General features: G+C 45.9%; 10 non-coding genes across 10 annotated transcripts; all 10 read left to right on the top strand.

Annotated features, from left to right (window-relative positions):
* Window positions 1–1,137: 1,137 nt before the first annotated feature.
* LOC119262124 lies at window positions 1,138–1,351 on the top strand. The gene has a single exon (XR_005129437.1). It is a non-coding gene; the product is annotated as a small nucleolar RNA U3 (small nucleolar RNA).
* Window positions 1,352–2,666: 1,315 nt separating this feature from the next.
* On the top strand, window positions 2,667–2,880 carry LOC119262148. The gene has a single exon (XR_005129459.1). It is a non-coding gene; the product is annotated as a small nucleolar RNA U3 (small nucleolar RNA).
* Window positions 2,881–4,195: 1,315 nt separating this feature from the next.
* On the top strand, window positions 4,196–4,409 carry LOC119262147. Its single transcript, XR_005129458.1, has one exon. It is a non-coding gene; the product is annotated as a small nucleolar RNA U3 (small nucleolar RNA).
* A 1,315-nt stretch (window positions 4,410–5,724) lies between these two features.
* Window positions 5,725–5,938, top strand: LOC119262123. The gene has a single exon (XR_005129436.1). It is a non-coding gene; the product is annotated as a small nucleolar RNA U3 (small nucleolar RNA).
* Window positions 5,939–7,253: 1,315 nt separating this feature from the next.
* On the top strand, window positions 7,254–7,467 carry LOC119262131. The gene has a single exon (XR_005129444.1). It is a non-coding gene; the product is annotated as a small nucleolar RNA U3 (small nucleolar RNA).
* Window positions 7,468–8,782: 1,315 nt separating this feature from the next.
* On the top strand, window positions 8,783–8,996 carry LOC119262122. Its single transcript, XR_005129435.1, has one exon. It is a non-coding gene; the product is annotated as a small nucleolar RNA U3 (small nucleolar RNA).
* A 1,315-nt stretch (window positions 8,997–10,311) lies between these two features.
* Window positions 10,312–10,525, top strand: LOC119262156. Its single transcript, XR_005129466.1, has one exon. It is a non-coding gene; the product is annotated as a small nucleolar RNA U3 (small nucleolar RNA).
* A 1,315-nt stretch (window positions 10,526–11,840) lies between these two features.
* Window positions 11,841–12,054, top strand: LOC119262126. The gene has a single exon (XR_005129439.1). It is a non-coding gene; the product is annotated as a small nucleolar RNA U3 (small nucleolar RNA).
* Window positions 12,055–14,703: 2,649 nt separating this feature from the next.
* Window positions 14,704–14,917, top strand: LOC119262160. Its single transcript, XR_005129470.1, has one exon. It is a non-coding gene; the product is annotated as a small nucleolar RNA U3 (small nucleolar RNA).
* Window positions 14,918–17,575: 2,658 nt separating this feature from the next.
* LOC119262163 lies at window positions 17,576–17,782 on the top strand. Its single transcript, XR_005129472.1, has one exon. It is a non-coding gene; the product is annotated as a small nucleolar RNA U3 (small nucleolar RNA).
* The last annotated feature ends 614 nt before the right edge of the window (window positions 17,783–18,396 follow it).

The raw sequence follows: 18,396 nt of genomic DNA, 5'->3' as shown, positions 1-18,396 counted from the left end.
GATTAGGCTGCTCTTCTTTGGTTGATACTAGTTTCCTTTTGAATTAAATCCGTGAGACTACGAGATGTCTTACCACATCGAAACCAACGATGCTCAGCTCTGCTTGATCCTCTCTCCAAAGAACTGTGGTCTCCTTGACTGACTTTGTAATTGCCTTGAGTACATCACACTAACCAGATGGGACTAAATATTCTGCAGTTGGGTAAAGATAAATCAGAGATTATTTTATTTGGGAATAGCAATTTAGGCACAGACTAGCTGCCTGTCTGGATTGGCAAGCCCTAATATCAAAAGAACTGGTACGTAACTTTGGTGTACTACCGGACTCTGAACCTAGGTTTAGAAGGCATGTCAAAGCAGTTACTACATCAGCTGGTTATGGCCTTAAGAACATCAAGATCAGAGGTTTTCTGGTTATATCATCTCACGCCTTTATTTCCAGCAGGACGGATTACTGTAACGGTCTCCTGACTTGACCAAAACAGACAATCCTAGAGCTTCAGATGACTGAAAATGCAGCTTGCAGAGTTCTCACTAGGAGTGAAAGAATGCAACCCCCATCCTTAAGTCCTTACACTGGCTGCCAATTTGTTACAGCATAGAGTTTAAGGTGGTATTAGTGGTCTACAGGGTCTCTTTTCCACCGTCCAAATGTTTTTCCACTGAGCCGAACGGTTCTCAGGGCCGTACCGCGCTAGTCCGGACTCGTGAGACCGTTTGCGTTTTCTTTTTCCGTCTGTTGTGCTGCTACGTGAGAACCAGGTAATACTGGAGAAAAGTACACAAACGAGTGTCTAACAGCTAAGAGGCTATTAGCTACATACACACCACCCACCACAAAAGGTTGGATTTGGTCCGTCACTCCAGCTCCAGTCTCTTGGCACGCTCTCAGATTCTTTATCCTCTAAACGGGTGTTATTTGAGCATCTGTTACTGAAGCAGCCTGTCCCAGGGTGGGGTTCACCTGTAGCAGGCTAATTGCACTAGCATTAGCCAGGAGCCTCCAGCTCCACACACCAGAGAATTTCAGGTTTCCTGTCCCTCTCACATCAGTCACGCCACTTGGCTTCCTTGCTCACCATCGGGGTGAATCCCTGTGTGTGGATGGAAGATTCCTGACTTTAGAGCTTGGAGGTTAAGACTATGCTTTCAGGGATCATTTCTATAGTTTCTGACTTGGAAGTTTGATTTGAAAGTGTAACGTCTCTCTAACCACGATGACGAGTTAAGATGCTTTCTTCTGAGCGTGAATCGGGTGGTGAGCGACGAGCGAGATTGTCTGCTCTCTGTCATTGATGAACGTTCCTGCTGTGCTTTGCAGTCTGGAAGAAGAAAGCATGTTCAGAGTGGTTTGTTCCTGAGAGGTAACAAAGATCAACTAAAGCAGCTGAAGCAATTTTTTTGTTACTGGTTTTGTGAACTTGCTTAGTGTTTCAAGAATTGTTTTAAAAGCCTGCAAATTTAAGCACCGTTCATAGCAAGTGTTGCAAGAAAGCTCCAGCGACCTGTGGCATCCTGCAGAGTTTTGTGATTAGGCTGCTCTTCTTTGGTTGATACTAGTTTCCTTTTGAATTAAAACCGTGAGACTACGAGATGTCTTACCACATCGAAACCAACGATGCTCAGCTCTGCTTGATCCTCTCTCCAAAGAACTGTGGTCTCCTTGACTGACTTTGTAATTGCCTTGAGTACATCACACTAACCAGATGGGACTAAATATTCTGCAGTTGGGTAAAGATAAATCAGAGATTATTTTATTTGGGAATAGCAATTTAGGCACAGACTAGCTGCCTGTCTGGATTGGCAAGCCCTAATATCAAAAGAACTGGTACGTAACTTTGGTGTACTACCGGACTCTGAACCTAGGTTTAGAAGGCATGTCAAAGCAGTTACTACATCAGCTGGTTATGGCCTTAAGAACATCAAGATCAGAGGTTTTCTGGTTATATCATCTCACGCCTTTATTTCCAGCAGGACGGATTACTGTAACGGTCTCCTGACTTGACCAAAACAGACAATCCTAGAGCTTCAGATGACTGAAAATGCAGCTTGCAGAGTTCTCACTAGGAGTGAAAGAATGCAAGCCCCATCCTTAAGTCCTTACACTGGCTGCCAATTTGTTACAGCATAGAGTTTAATGTGGTATTAGTGGTCTACAGGGTCTCTTTTCCACCGTCCAAATGTTTTTCCACTGAGCCGAACGGTTCTCAGGGCCGTACCGCGCTAGTCCGGACTCGTGAGACCGTTTGCGTTTTCTTTTTGCGTCTGTTGTGCTGCTACGTGAGAACCAGGTAATACTGGAGAAAAGTACACAAACGAGTGTCTAACAGCTAAGAGGCTATTAGCTACATACACACCACCCACCACAAAAGGTTGGATTTGGTCCGTCACTCCAGCTCCAGTCTCTTGGCACGCTCTCAGATTCTTTATCCTCTAAACGGGTGTTATTTGAGCATCTGTTACTGAAGCAGCCTGTCCCAGGGTGGGGTTCACCTGTAGCAGGCTAATTGCACTAGCATTAGCCAGGAGCCTCCAGCTCCACACACCAGAGAATTTCAGGTTTCCTGTCCCTCTCACATCAGTCACGCCACTTGGCTTCCTTGCTCACCATCGGGGTGAATCCCTGTGTGTGGATGGAAGATTCCTGACTTTAGAGCTTGGAGGTTAAGACTATGCTTTCAGGGATCATTTCTATAGTTTCTGACTTGGAAGTTTGATTTGAAAGTGTAACGTCTCTCTAACCACGATGACGAGTTAAGATGCTTTCTTCTGAGCGTGAATCGGGTGGTGAGCGACGAGCGAGATTGTCTGCTCTCTGTCATTGATGAACATTCCTGCTGTGCTTTGCAGTCTGGAAGAAGAAAGCATGTTCAGAGTGGTTTGTTCCTCAGAGGTAACAAAGATCAACTAAAGCAGCTGAAGCAATTTTTTTGTTACTGGTTTTGTGAACTTGCTTAGTGTTTCAAGAATTGTTTTAAAAGCCTGCAAATTTAAGCACCGTTCATAGCAAGTGTTGCAAGAAAGCTCCAGCGACCTGTGGCATCCTGCAGAGTTTTGTGATTAGGCTGCTCTTGTTTGGTTGATACTAGTTTCCTTTTGAATTAAAACCGTGAGACTACAAGATGTCTTACCACATCGAAACAAACGATGCTTAGCTCTGCTTGATCCTCTCTCCAAAGAACTGTGGTCTCCTTGACTGACTTTGTAATTGCCTTGAGTACATCACACTAACCAGATGGGACTAAATATTCTGCAGTTGGGTAAAGATAAATCAGAGATTATTTTATTTGGGAATAGCAATTTAGGCACAGACTAGCTGCCTGTCTGGATTGGCAAGCCCTAATATCAAAAGAACTGGTACGTAACTTTGGTGTACTACCGGACTCTGAACCTAGGTTTAGAAGGCATGTCAAAGCAGTTACTACATCAGCTGGTTATGGCCTTAAGAACATCAAGATCAGAGGTTTTCTGGTTATATCATCTCACGCCTTTATTTCCAGCAGGACGGATTACTGTAACGGTCTCCTGACTTGACCAAAACAGACAATCCTAGAGCTTCAGATGACTGAAAATGCAGCTTGCAGAGTTCTCACTAGGAGTGAAAGAATGCAACCCCCATCCTTAAGTCCTTACACTGGCTGCCAATTTGTTACAGCATAGAGTTTAATGTGGTATTAGTGGTCTACAGGGTCTCTTTTCCACCGTCCAAATGTTTTTCCACTGAGCCGAACGGTTCTCAGGGCCGTACCGCGCTAGTCCGGACTCGTGAGACCGTTTGCGTTTTCTTTTTGCGTCTGTTGTGCTGCTACGTGAGAACCAGGTAATACTGGAGAAAAGTACACAAACGAGTGTCTAACAGCTAAGAGGCTATTAGCTACATACACACCACCCACCACAAAAGGTTGGATTTGGTCCGTCACTCCAGCTCCAGTCTCTTGGCACGCTCTCAGATTCTTTATCCTCTAAACGGGTGTTATTTGAGCATCTGTTACTGAAGCAGCCTGTCCCAGGGTGGGGTTCACCTGTAGCAGGCTAATTGCACTAGCATTAGCCAGGAGCCTCCAGCTCCACACACCAGAGAATTTCAGGTTTCCTGTCCCTCTCACATCAGTCACGCCACTTGGCTTCCTTGCTCACCATCGGGGTGAATCCCTGTGTGTGGATGGAAGATTCCTGACTTTAGAGCTTGGAGGTTAAGACTATGCTTTCAGGGATCATTTCTATAGTTTCTGACTTGGAAGTTTGATTTGAAAGTGTAACGTCTCTCTAACCACGATGACGAGTTAAGATGCTTTCTTCTGAGCGTGAATCGGGTGGTGAGCGACGAGCGAGATTGTCTGCTCTCTGTCATTGATGAACATTCCTGCTGTGCTTTGCAGTCTGGAAGAAGAAAGCATGTTCAGAGTGGTTTGTTCCTGAGAGGTAACAAAGATCAACTAAAGCAGCTGAAGCAATTTTTTTGTTACTGGTTTTGTGAACTTGCTTAGTGTTTCAAGAATTGTTTTAAAAGCCTGCAAATTTAAGCACCGTTCATAGCAAGTGTTGCAAGAAAGCTCCAGCGACCTGTGGCATCCTGCAGAGTTTTGTGATTAGGCTGCTCTTCTTTGGTTGATACTAGTTTCCTTTTGAATTAAAACCGTGAGACTACGAGATGTCTTACCACATCGAAACCAACGATGCTCAGCTCTGCTTGATCCTCTCTCCAAAGAACTGTGGTCTCCTTGACTGACTTTGTAATTGCCTTGAGTACATCACACTAACCAGATGGGACTAAATATTCTGCAGTTGGGTAAAGATAAATCAGAGATTATTTTATTTGGGAATAGCAATTTAGGCACAGACTAGCTGCCTGTCTGGATTGGCAAGCCCTAATATCAAAAGAACTGGTACGTAACTTTGGTGTACTACCGGACTCTGAACCTAGGTTTAGAAGGCATGTCAAAGCAGTTACTACATCAGCTGGTTATGGCCTTAAGAACATCAAGATCAGAGGTTTTCTGGTTATATCATCTCACGCCTTTATTTCCAGCAGGACGGATTACTGTAACGGTCTCCTGACTTGACCAAAACAGACAATCCTAGAGCTTCAGATGACTGAAAATGCAGCTTGCAGAGTTCTCACTAGGAGTGAAAGAATGCAACCCCCATCCTTAAGTCCTTACACTGGCTGCCAATTTGTTACAGCATAGAGTTTAATGTGGTATTAGTGGTCTACAGGGTCTCTTTTCCACCGTCCAAATGTTTTTCCACTGAGCCGAACGGTTCTCAGGGCCGTACCGCGCTAGTCCGGACTCGTGAGACCGGTTGCGTTTTCTTTTTCCGTCTGTTGTGCTGCTACGTGAGAACCAGGTAATACTGGAGAAAAGTACACAAACGAGTGTCTAACAGCTAAGAGGCTATTAGCTACATACACACCACCCACCACAAAAGGTTGGATTTGGTCCGTCACTCCAGCTCCAGTCTCTTGGCACGCTCTCAGATTCTTTATCCTCTAAACGGGTGTTATTTGAGCATCTGTTAATGAAGCAGCCTGTCCCAGGGAGGGGTTCACCTGTAGCAGGCTAATTGCACTAGCATTAGCCAGGAGCCTCCAGCTCCACACACCAGAGAATTTCAGGTTTCCTGTCCCTCTCACATCAGTCACGCCACTTGGCTTCCTTGCTCACCATCGGGGTGAATCCCTGTGTGTGGATGGAAGATTCCTGACTTTAGAGCTTGGAGGTTAAGACTATGCTTTCAGGGATCATTTCTATAGTTTCTGACTTGGAAGTTTGATTTGAAAGTGTAACGTCTCTCTAACCACGATGACGAGTTAAGATGCTTTCTTCTGAGCGTGAATCGGGTGGTGAGCGACGAGCGAGATTGTCTGCTCTCTGTCATTGATGAACGTTCCTGCTGTGCTTTGCAGTCTGGAAGAAGAAAGCATGTTCAGAGTGGTTTGTTCCTGAGAGGTAACAAAGATCAACTAAAGCAGCTGAAGCAATTTTTTTGTTACTGGTTTTGTGAACTTGCTTAGTGTTTCAAGAATTGTTTTAAAAGCCTGCAAATTTAAGCACCGTTCATAGCAAGTGTTGCAAGAAAGCTCCAGCGACCTGTGGCATCCTGCAGAGTTTTGTGATTAGGCTGCTCTTCTTTGGTTGATACTAGTTTCCTTTTGAATTAAAACCGTGAGACTACGAGATGTCTTACCACATCGAAACCAACGATGCTCAGCTCTGCTTGATCCTCTCTCCAAAGAACTGTGGTCTCCTTGACTGACTTTGTAATTGCCTTGAGTACATCACACTAACCAGATGGGACTAAATATTCTGCAGTTGGGTAAAGATAAATCAGAGATTATTTTATTTGGGAATAGCAATTTAGGCACAGACTAGCTGCCTGTCTGGATTGGCAAGCCCTAATATCAAAAGAACTGGTACGTAACTTTGGTGTACTACCGGACTCTGAACCTAGGTTTAGAAGGCATGTCAAAGCAGTTACTACATCAGCTGGTTATGGCCTTAAGAACATCAAGATCAGAGGTTTTCTGGTTATATCATCTCACGCCTTTATTTCCAGCAGGACGGATTACTGTAACGGTCTCCTGACTTGACCAAAACAGACAATCCTAGAGCTTCAGATGACTGAAAATGCAGCTTGCAGAGTTCTCACTAGGAGTGAAAGAATGCAACCCCCATCCTTAAGTCCTTACACTGGCTGCCAATTTGTTACAGCATAGAGTTTAAGGTGGTATTAGTGGTCTACAGGGTCTCTTTTCCACCGTCCAAATGTTTTTCCACTGAGCCGAACGGTTCTCAGGGCCGTACCGCGCTAGTCCGGACTCGTGAGACCGTTTGCGTTTTCTTTTTGCGTCTGTTGTGCTGCTACGTGAGAACCAGGTAATACTGGAGAAAAGTACACAAACGAGTGTCTAACAGCTAAGAGGCTATTAGCTACATACACACCACCCACCACAAAAGGTTGGATTTGGTCCGTCACTCCAGCTCCAGTCTCTTGGCACGCTCTCAGATTCTTTATCCTCTAAACGGGTGTTATTTGAGCATCTGTTACTGAAGCAGCCTGTCCCAGGGTGGGGTTCACCTGTAGCAGGCTAATTGCACTAGCATTAGCCAGGAGCCTCCAGCTCCACACACCAGAGAATTTCAGGTTTCCTGTCCCTCTCACATCAGTCACGCCACTTGGCTTCCTTGCTCACCATCGGGGTGAATCCCTGTGTGTGGATGGAAGATTCCTGACTTTAGAGCTTGGAGGTTAAGACTATGCTTTCAGGGATCATTTCTATAGTTTCTGATTTGGAAGTTTGATTTGAAAGTGTAACGTCTCTCTAACCACGATGACGAGTTAAGATGCTTTCTTCTGAGCGTGAATCGGGTGGTGAGCGACGAGCGAGATTGTCTGCTCTCTGTCATTGATGAACGTTCCTGCTGTGCTTTGCAGTCTGGAAGAAGAAAGCATGTTCAGAGTGGTTTGTTCCTGAGAGGTAACAAAGATCAACTAAAGCAGCTGAAGCAATTTTTTTGTTACTGGTTTTGTGAACTTGCTTAGTGTTTCAAGAATTGTTTTAAAAGCCTGCAAATTTAAGCACCGTTCATAGCAAGTGTTGCAAGAAAGCTCCAGCGACCTGTGGCATCCTGCAGAGTTTTGTGATTAGGCTGCTCTTCTTTGGTTGATACTAGTTTCCTTTTGAATTAAAACCGTGAGACTACGAGATGTCTTACCACATCGAAACCAACGATGCTCAGCTCTGCTTGATCCTCTCTCCAAAGAACTGTGGTCTCCTTGACTGACTTTGTAATTGCCTTGAGTACATCACACTAACCAGATGGGACTAAATATTCTGCAGTTGGGTAAAGATAAATCAGAGATTATTTTATTTGGGAATAGCAATTTAGGCACAGACTAGCTGCCTGTCTGGATTGGCAAGCCCTAATATCAAAAGAACTGGTACGTAACTTTGGTGTACTACCGGACTCTGAACCTAGGTTTAGAAGGCATGTCAAAGCAGTTACTACATCAGCTGGTTATGGCCTTAAGAACATCAAGATCAGAGGTTTTCTGGTTATATCATCTCACGCCTTTATTTCCAGCAGGACGGATTACTGTAACGGTCTCCTGACTTGACCAAAACAGACAATCCTAGAGCTTCAGATGACTGGAAATGCAGCTTGCAGAGTTCTCACTAGGAGTGAAAGAATGCAACCCCCATCCTTAAGTCCTTACACTGGCTACCAATTTGTTACAGCATAGAGTTTAAGGTGGTATTATTGGTCTACAGCATCTCTTTTCCACCGTCCAAATGTTTTTCCACTGAGCCGAATGGTTCTCAGGGCCGTACCGCGCTAGTCCGGAGTCGTGAGACCGGTTGCGTTTTCTTTTTCCGTCTGTTGTGCTGCTACGTGAGAACCAGGTAATACTGGAGAAAAGTACACAAACGAGTGTCTAACAGCTAAGAGGCTATTAGCTACATACACACCACCCACCACAAAAGGTTGGATTTGGTCCGTCACTCCAGCTCCAGTCTCTTGGCACGCTCTCAGATTCTTTATCCTCTAAACGGGTGTTATTTGAGCATCTGTTACTGAAGCAGCCTGTCCCAGGGTGGGGTTCACCTGTAGCAGGCTAATTGCACTAGCATTAGCCAGGAGCCTCCAGCTCCACACACCAGAGAATTTCAGGTTTCCTGTCCCTCTCACATCAGTCACGCCACTTGGCTTCCTTGCTCACCATCGGGGTGAATCCCTGTGTGTGGATGGAAGATTCCTGACTTTAGAGCTTGGAGGTTAAGACTATGCTTTCAGGGATCATTTCTATAGTTTCTGACTTGGAAGTTTGATTTGAAAGTGTAACGTCTCTCTAACCACGATGACGAGTTAAGATGCTTTCTTCTGAGCGTGAATCGGGTGGTGAGCGACGAGCGAGATTGTCTGCTCTCTGTCATTGATGAACGTTCCTGCTGTGCTTTGCAGTCTGGAAGAAGAAAGCATGTTCAGAGTGGTTTGTTCCTGAGAGGTAACAAAGATCAACTAAAGCAGCTGAAGTAATTTTTTTGTTACTGGTTTTGTGAACTTGCTTAGTGTTTCAAGAATTGTTTTAAAAGCCTGCAAATTTAAGCACCGTTCATAGCAAGTGTTGCAAGAAAGCTCCAGCGACCTGTGGCATCCTGCAGAGTTTTGTGATTAGGCTGCTCTTCTTTGGTTGATACTAGTTTCCTTTTGAATTCAAACCGTGAGACTACGAGATGTCTTACCACATCGAAACCAACGATGCTCAGCTCTGCTTGATCCTCTCTCCAAAGAACTGTGGTCTCCTTGACTGACTTTGTAATTACCTTGAGTACATCACACTAACCAGATGGGACTAAATATTCTGCAGTTGGGTAAAGATAAATCAGAGATTATTTTATTTGGGAATAGCAATTTAGGCACAGACTAGCTGCCTGTCTGGATTGGCAAGCCCTAATATCAAAAGAACTGGTACGTAACTTTGGTGTACTACCGGACTCTGAACCTAGGTTTAGAAGGCATGTCAAAGCAGTTACTACATCAGCTGGTTATGGCCTTAAGAACATCAAGATCAGAGGTTTTCTGGTTATATCATCTCACGCCTTTATTTCCAGCAGGACGGATTACTGTAACGGTCTCCTGACTTGACCAAAACAGACAATCCTAGAGCTTCAGATGACTGAAAATGCAGCTTGCAGAGTTCTCACTAGGAGTGAAAGAATGCAACCCCCATCCTTAAGTCCTTACACTGGCTGCCAATTTGTTACAGCATAGAGTTTAATGTGGTATTAGTGGTCTACAGGGTCTCTTTTCCACCGTCCAAATGTTTTTCCACTGAGCCGAACGGTTCTCAGGGCCGTACCGCGCTAGTCCGGACTCGTGAGACCGTTTGCGTTTTCTTTTTGCGTCTGTTGTGCTGCTACGTGAGAACCAGGTAATACTGGAGAAAAGTACACAAACGAGTGTCTAACAGCTAAGAGGCTATTAGCTACATACACACCACCCACCACAAAAGGTTGGATTTGGTCCGTCACTCCAGCTCCAGTCTCTTGGCACGCTCTCAGATTCTTTATCCTCTAAACGGGTGTTATTTGAGCATCTGTTACTGAAGCAGCCTGTCCCAGGGTGGGGTTCACCTGTAGCAGGCTAATTGCACTAGCATTAGCCAGGAGCCTCCAGCTCCACACACCAGAGAATTTCAGGTTTCCTGTCCCTCTCACATCAGTCACGCCACTTGGCTTCCTTGCTCACCATCGGGGTGAATCCCTGTGTGTGGATGGAAGATTCCTGACTTTAGAGCTTGGAGGTTAAGACTATGCTTTCAGGGATCATTTCTATAGTTTCTGATTTGGAAGTTTGATTTGAAAGTGTAACGTCTCTCTAACCACGATGACGAGTTAAGATGCTTTCTTCTGAGCGTGAATCGGGTGGTGAGCGACGAGCGAGATTGTCTGCTCTCTGTCATTGATGAACATTCCTGCTGTGCTTTGCAGTCTGGAAGAAGAAAGCATGTTCAGAGTGGTTTGTTCCTGAGAGGTAACAAAGATCAACTAAAGCAGCTGAAGCAATTTTTTTGTTACTGGTTTTGTGAACTTGCTTAGTGTTTCAAGAATTGTTTTAAAAGCCTGCAAATTTAAGCACCGTTCATAGCAAGTGTTGCAAGAAAGCTCCAGCGACCTGTGGCATCCTGCAGAGTTTTGTGATTAGGCTGCTCTTCTTTGGTTGATACTAGTTTCCTTTTGAATTAAAACCGTGAGACTACGAGATGTCTTACCACATCGAAACCAACGATGCTCAGCTCTGCTTGATCCTCTCTCCAAAGAACTGTGGTCTCCTTGACTGACTTTGTAATTGCCTTGAGTACATCACACTAACCAGATGGGACTAAATATTCTGCAGTTGGGTAAAGATAAATCAGAGATTATTTTATTTGGGAATAGCAATTTAGGCACAGACTAGCTGCCTGTCTGGATTGGCAAGCCCTAATATCAAAAGAACTGGTACGTAACTTTGGTGTACTACCGGACTCTGAACCTAGGTTTAGAAGGCATGTCAAAGCAGTTACTACATCAGCTGGTTATGGCCTTAAGAACATCAAGATCAGAGGTTTTCTGGTTATATCATCTCACGCCTTTATTTCCAGCAGGACGGATTACTGTAACGGTCTCCTGACTTGACCAAAACAGACAATCCTAGAGCTTCAGATGACTGAAAATGCAGCTTGCAGAGTTCTCACTAGGAGTGAAAGAATGCAACCCCCATCCTTAAGTCCTTACACTGGCTGCCAATTTGTTACAGCATAGAGTTTAAGGTGGTATTAGTGGTCTACAGCATCTCTTTTCCACCGTCCAAATGTTTTTCCACTGAGCCGAATGGTTCTCAGGGCCGTACCGCGCTAGTCCGGACTCGTGAGACCGGTTGCGTTTTCTTTTTCCGTCTGTTGTGCTGCTACGTGAGAACCAGGTAATACTGGAGAAAAGTACACAAACGAGTGTCTAACAGCTAAGAGGCTATTAGCTACATACACACCACCCACCACAAAAGGTTGGATTTGGTCCGTCACTCCAGCTCCAGTCTCTTGGCACGCTCTCAGATTCTTTATCCTCTAAACGGGTGTTATTTGAGCATCTGTTACTGAAGCAGCCTGTCCCAGGGTGGGGTTCACCTGTAGCAGGCTAATTGCACTAGCATTAGCCAGGAGCCTCCAGCTCCACACACCAGAGAATTTCAGGTTTCCTGTCCCTCTCACATCAGTCACGCCACTTGGCTTCCTTGCTCACCATCGGGGTGAATCCCTGTGTGTGGATGGAAGATTCCTGACTTTAGAGCTTGGAGGTTAAGACTATGCTTTCAGGGATCATTTCTATAGTTTCTGACTTGGAAGTTTGATTTGAAAGTGTAACGTCTCTCTAACCACGATGACGAGTTAAGATGCTTTCTTCTGAGCGTGAATCGGGTGGTGAGCGACGAGCGAGATTGTCTGCTCTCTGTCGTTGATGAACGTTCCTGCTGTGCTTTGCAGTCTGGAAGAAGAAAGCATGTTCAGAGTGGTTTGTTCCTGAGAGGTAACAAAGATCAACTAAAGCAGCTGAAGCAATTTTTTTGTTACTGGTTTTGTGAACTTGCTTAGTGTTTCAAGAATTGTTTTAAAAGCCTGCAAATTTAAGCACCGTTCATAGCAAGTGTTGCAAGAAAGCTCCAGCGACCTGTGGCATCCTGCAGAGTTTTGTGATTAGGCTGCTCTTCTTTGGTTGATACTAGTTTCCTTTTGAATTAAAACCGTGAGACTACGAGATGTCTTACCACATCGAAACCAACGATGCTCAGCTCTGCTTGATGCTCTCTCGAAAGAACTGTGGTCTCCTTGACTGACTTACTAATTGCCTTGAGTACATCACACTAACCAGATGGGACTAAATATTCTGCAGTTGGGTAAAGATAAATCAGAGATTATTTTATTTGGGAATAGCAAGATAGGCACAGACTAGCTGCCTGTCTGGATTGGCAAGCCCTAATATCAAAAGAACTGGTACGTTACTTTGGTGTACTACCGGACTCTGACCCTAGATTTAGAAGGCATGTCAAAGTAGTTAGTACATCAGCTGGTTATGGCATTAAGAACATCAAGATCAGAGGTTTTCTGGTTAAATCATCTCATGCCTTTATTTCCAGCAGGACGGATTACTGTAACGGTCTCCTGACTTGACCAAAACAGACAATCCTAGAGCTTCAGATGACTGGAAATGCAGCTTGCAGAGACACAGACTAGCTGCCTGTCTGGATTGGCAAGCCCTAATATCAAAAGAACTGGTACGTAACTCGGCTCTTTGCTACGAGCCATTCAGGCCCTGTACAAACAAAGTTGGAGTTTGGTTCGCATAGCCGGCAGTAAGTCAGACTCGTTCCCAGTGAGAGTTGGACTCCGTCAGGGCTGCCCTTTGTCACCGATTCTATTAATAATTTTTATGGATAGAATTTCTAGGCGCAGTCAAGGGATGGAGGGTGTCCGGTTTGGTGACCTCAGGGTCACATCGCTGCTGTTTGCAGATGATGTGGTCCTATTGGGGACATCAGGCCGCGAACTTCAGCTTTCGCTGGATCGGTTTGCAGCCGAGTGTGAAGCGGCTGGTATGAGAATCAGTACCTCTAAATCCGAGACCATGGTTCTCAGGCGGAAAAGGGTGGAGAGCCCTCTCTGGGTCGGGGATAGGCTCTTGCCTCAAGTGGAGGAGTTCAAGTATCTCGGGGTCTTGTTCACGAGTGATGGTACAAGGGAGCGGGAGATTGACAGGCGGATTGGTGCTGGGTCAGCAGTGATGCGGGCTCTTTACCGGTCTGTTGTGGTAAAGAAAGAGCTGAGCCATAAGGCAAGGCTCTCGATTTACCAGTCGATCTACGTTCCCACCCTCACCTATGGTCATGAGCTTTGGGTAATGACCGAAAGAATAAGATTGCGAATACAAGCGGCCGAAATGAGTTTCCTCCGCAGGGTGTCTGGACTCTCCCTTAGAGATAGGGTGAGAAGTTCAGTCATCCGGGAGGGACTCGGAGTAGAGCCGCTGCTTCTTCACGTCGAGAGGAGCCAGCTGAGGTGGTTCGGGCATCTGGTTAGGATGCCTCCTGGACGCCTCCCTCGGGAGGTGTCACAGGCGAGTCCACCTGGGAGGAGACCCCGGGGAAGACCCAGGACACGCTGGCGCGACAATATCGCCCAGCTGGCCTGGGAGCGCCTCGGAATCCCCCTTGGAGAGCTTGTGGAAGTGGCTGGGGAAAGGGAGAACTGGGCTTCATTGCTTAGGATGCTGCCCCCGCGACCCGAACCCCGGAGAAGCGGAAGATAATGGATGGATGGATGGATGGATGGTATGTAACTTTGGTGTACTACCGGACTCTGACCCTAGATTTAGAAAGCATGTCAAAGCAGTTACTACATCAGCTGGTTATGGCCTTAAAAACATCAAGATCAGAGGTTTTCTGGTTAAATCATCTCACGCCTTTATTTCCAGCAGGATGGATTACTGTAACGGTCTCCTGACTTGACCAAAACAGACAATCCTAGAGCTTCAGATGACTGAAAATGCAGCTTGCAGAGTTCTCACTAGGAGTGAAAGAATGCAACCCCCATCCTTAAGTCCTTACACTGGCTGCCAATTTGTTACAGCATAGAGTTTAAGGTGGTATTAGTGGTCTACAGGGTCTCTTTTCCACCGTCCACATGTTTTTCCACTGAGCCGAACGGTTCTCAGGGCCGTACCGCGCTAGTCCGGACTCGTGAGACCGTTTGCGTTTTCTTTTTGCGTCTGTTGTGCTGCTACGTGAGAACCAGGTAATACTGGAGAAAAGTACACAAACGAGTGTCTAACAGCTAAGAGGCTATTAGCTACATACACACCACCCACCACAAAAGGTTGGATTTGGTCCGTCACTCCAGCTCCAGTCTCTTGGCACGCTCTCAGATTCTTTATCCTCTAAACGGGTGTTATTTGAGCGTCTGATACCGAAGCAGCCTGTCCGAGGGTGAGGTTCACTTGTAGTGGGCTAATTGCACTAGCATTAGCCAGGAGCCTCCAGCTCCACACACCAGAGAATTTCAGGTTTCCTGTCCCTCTCACATCAGTCACGCCACTTGGCTTCCTTGCTCACCATCGGGGTGAATCGCTGTGTGTGGATGGAAGATTCCTGACTTTAGAGCTTGGAAGTTAAGACTATGCTTTCAGAGATCATTTCTATAGTTTCTGACTTGGAAGTTTGATTTGAAAGCGTAACGTCTCTCTAACTACGATGACGAGTTAAAATGCTTTTTTCTGAGCGTGAATCGGGTGGCGAGCGACGATCAAGATTGTTTGCTCTCTGTTGTTGATGAACGTTCTTACTGTGCTTTGCAGTCTGGAAGAAGAAAGCATGTTCAGAGTGGTTTGTTCCTGAGAGGTAACAAAGATCAAGTAAAGCATTTCAAGGCACCTGCACAAATTTTTTTGTTACTGGTCTTGTGAACTTGCTTAGTGTTTCAAGACCTGTTTTAAAAGCCTGCAAATTTAAGCACTGTTCACAGCAAGTGTTGCAAGAAAGGTCCAGCGACCTGTGGCATCCTGCAGAGTTTTGTGATTAGGCTGCTCTTGCTTGGTTGATACTAGTTTCCTTTTGAATTAAAACTGTGAGACTACGAGATGTCTTACCACATCGAAACCAACGATGCTCAGCTCTGCTTGATGCTCTCTCCAAAGAACTGTGGTCTCCTTGACTGACTTACTAATTGCCTTGAGTACATCACACTAACCAGATGGGACTAAATATTCTGCAGTTGGGTAAAGATAAATCAGAGATTATTTTATTTGGGAATAGCAAGATAGGCACAGACTAGCTGCCTGTCTGGATTGGCAAGCCCTAATATCAAAAGAACTGGTACGTACTTTGGTGTACTACCGGACTCTGACCCTAGATTTAGAAGGCATGTCAAAGTAGTTACTACATCAGCTGGTTATGGCATTAAGAACATCAAGATCAGAGGTTTTCTGGTTAAATCATCTCATGCCTTTATTTCCAGCAGGACGGATTACTGTAACGGTCTCCTGACTTGACCAAAACAGACAATCCTAGAGCTTCAGATGACTGGAAATGCAGCTTGCAGAGGCACAGACTAGCTGCCTGTCTGGATTGGCAAGCCCTAATATCAAAAGAACTGGTACGTAACTCGGCTCTTTGCTACGAGCCATTCAGGCCCTGTACAAACAAAGTTGGAGTTTGGTTCGCATAGCCGGCAGTAAGTCAGACTCGTTCCCAGTGAGAGTTGGACTCCGTCAGGGCTGCCCTTTGTCACCGATTCTATTAATAATTTTTATGGATAGAATTTCTAGGCGCAGTCAAGGGATGGAGGGTGTCCGGTTTGGTGACCTCAGGGTCACATCGCTGCTGTTTGCAGATGATGTGGTCCTATTGGGGACATCAGGCCGCGAACTTCAGCTTTCGCTGGATCGGTTTGCAGCCGAGTGTGAAGCGGCTGGTATGAGAATCAGTACCTCTAAATCCGAGACCATGGTTCTCAGGCGGAAAAGGGTGGAGAGCCCTCTCTGGGTCGGGGATAGGCTCTTGCCTCAAGTGGAGGAGTTCAAGTATCTCGGGGTCTTGTTCACGAGTGATGGTACAAGGGAGTGGGAGATTGACAGGCGGATTGGTGCTGGGTCAGCAGTGATGCGGGCTCTTTACCGGTCTGTTGTGGTAAAGAAAGAGCTGAGCCATAAGGCAAGGCTCTCGATTTACCAGTCGATCTACGTTCCCACCCTCACCTATGGTCATGAGCTTTGGGTAATGACCGAAAGAATAAGATTGCGAATACAAGCGGCCGAAATGAGTTTCCTCCGCAGGGTGTCTGGACTCTCCCTTAGAGATAGGGTGAGAAGTTCAGTCATCCGGGAGGGACTCGGAGTAGAGCCGCTGCTTCTTCACGTCGTGAGGAGCCAGCTGAGGTGGTTCGGGCATCTGGTTAGGATGCCTCCTGGACGCCTCCCTCGGGAGGTGTCACAGGCGAGTCCACCTGGGAGGAGACCCCGGGGAAGACCCAGGACACGCTGGCGCGACAATATCGCCCAGCTGGCCTGGGAGCGCCTCGGAATCCCCCTTGGAGAGCTTGTGGAAGTGGCTGGGGAAAGGGAGAACTGGGCTTCATTGCTTAGGATGCTGCCCCCGCGACCCGAACCCCGGAGAAGCGGAAGATAATGGATGGATGGATGGATGGATGGTATGTAACTTTGGTGTACTACCGGACTCTGACCCTAGATTTAGAAAGCATGTCAAAGCAGTTACTACATCAGCTGGTTATGGCCTTAAGAACATCAAGATCAGAGGTTTTCTGGTTAAATCATCTCACGCCTTTATTTCCAGCAGGATGGATTACTGTAACGGTCTCCTGACTTGACCAAAACAGACAATCCTAGAGCTTCAGATGACTGAAAATGCAGCTTGCAGAGTTCTCACTAGGAGTGAAAGAATGCAACCCCCATCCTTAAGTCCTTACACTGGCTGCCAATTTGTTACAGCATAGAGTTTAAGGTGGTATTAGTGGTCTACAGGGTCTCTTTTCCACCGTCCACATGTTTTTCCACTGAGCCGAACGGTTCTCAGGGCCGTACCGCGCTAGTCCGGACTCGTGAGACCGTTTGCGTTTTCTTTTTGCGTCTGTTGTGCTGCTACGTGAGAACCAGGTAATACTGGAGAAAAGTACACAAACGAGTGTCTAACAGCTAAGAGGCTATTAGCTACATACACACCACCCACCACAAAAGGTTGGATTTGGTCCGTCACTCCAGCTCCAGTCTCTTGGCACGCTCTCAGATTCTTTATCCTCTAAACGGGTGTTATTTGAGCATCTGTTACTGAAGCAGCCTGTCCCAGGGTGGGGTTCACCTGTAGCAGGCTAATTGCACTAGCATTAGCCAGGAGCCTCCAGCTCCACACACCAGAGAATTTCAGGTTTCCTGTCCCTCTCACATCAGTCACGCCACTTGGCTTCCTTGCTCACCATCGGGGTGAATCCCTGTGTGTGGATGGAAGATTCCTGACTTTAGAGGTTGGAGGTTAAGACTATGCTTTCAGGGATCATTTCTATAGTTTCTGATTTGGAAGTTTGATTTGAAAGTGTAACGTCTGTCTAACCACGATGACGAGTTAAGATGCTTTCTTCTGAGCGTGAATCGAGCGACGAGGGAGATTGTCTGTTTTCTGTTATTGATGAACGTTCTTGCTGTGCTTTGCAGTGTGGAAGAAGAACGCATGTTCAGAGTGGTTTGTTCCCGAGAGGTAACAAAGATCAACTAAAGCATTTTAAAACACCTAAACCAATTTTTTTGTTACTGGTTTTGTGAACTTGCTTAGTGTTTCAAGGCCTGTTTTAAAAGCCTGCAAATTTAAGCACCGTTCACAGCAAGTGTTGCAAGAAAGCTCCAGCGATCTAAGGCATCCTGCAGAGTTTTGTGATTAGGCTGCTCTTGTTTGGTTGATACTAGTTTCCTTTTGAATTAAAACTGTGAGACTACGAGATGTCTTACCACATCGAAACCAACGATGCTCAGCTCTGCTTGATCCTCTCTCCAAAGAACTGTGGTCTCCTTGACTGACTTTGTAATTGCCTTGAGTACATCACACTAACCAGATGGGACTAAATATTCTGCAGTTGGGTAAAGATAAATCAGAGATTATTTTATTTGGGAATAGCAAGATAGGCACAGACTAGCTGCCTGTCTGGACTGGCAAGCCCTAATATCAAATGAACTGGTACGTTACTTTGGTGTACTACCGGACTCTGACCCTAGATTTAGAAGGCATGTCAAAGCAGTTACTACATCAGCTGGTTATGGCCTTAAGAACATCAAGATCAGAGGTTTTCTGGTTAAATCATCTC

The sequence above is a fragment of the Pygocentrus nattereri genome, chromosome 22, assembly GCF_015220715.1.
Source record: "Pygocentrus nattereri isolate fPygNat1 chromosome 22, fPygNat1.pri, whole genome shotgun sequence".
In the NCBI taxonomy this organism is placed as follows: domain Eukaryota; kingdom Metazoa; phylum Chordata; class Actinopteri; order Characiformes; family Serrasalmidae; genus Pygocentrus; species Pygocentrus nattereri.
This window is presented reverse-complemented; position numbering and strand designations above follow the sequence as displayed.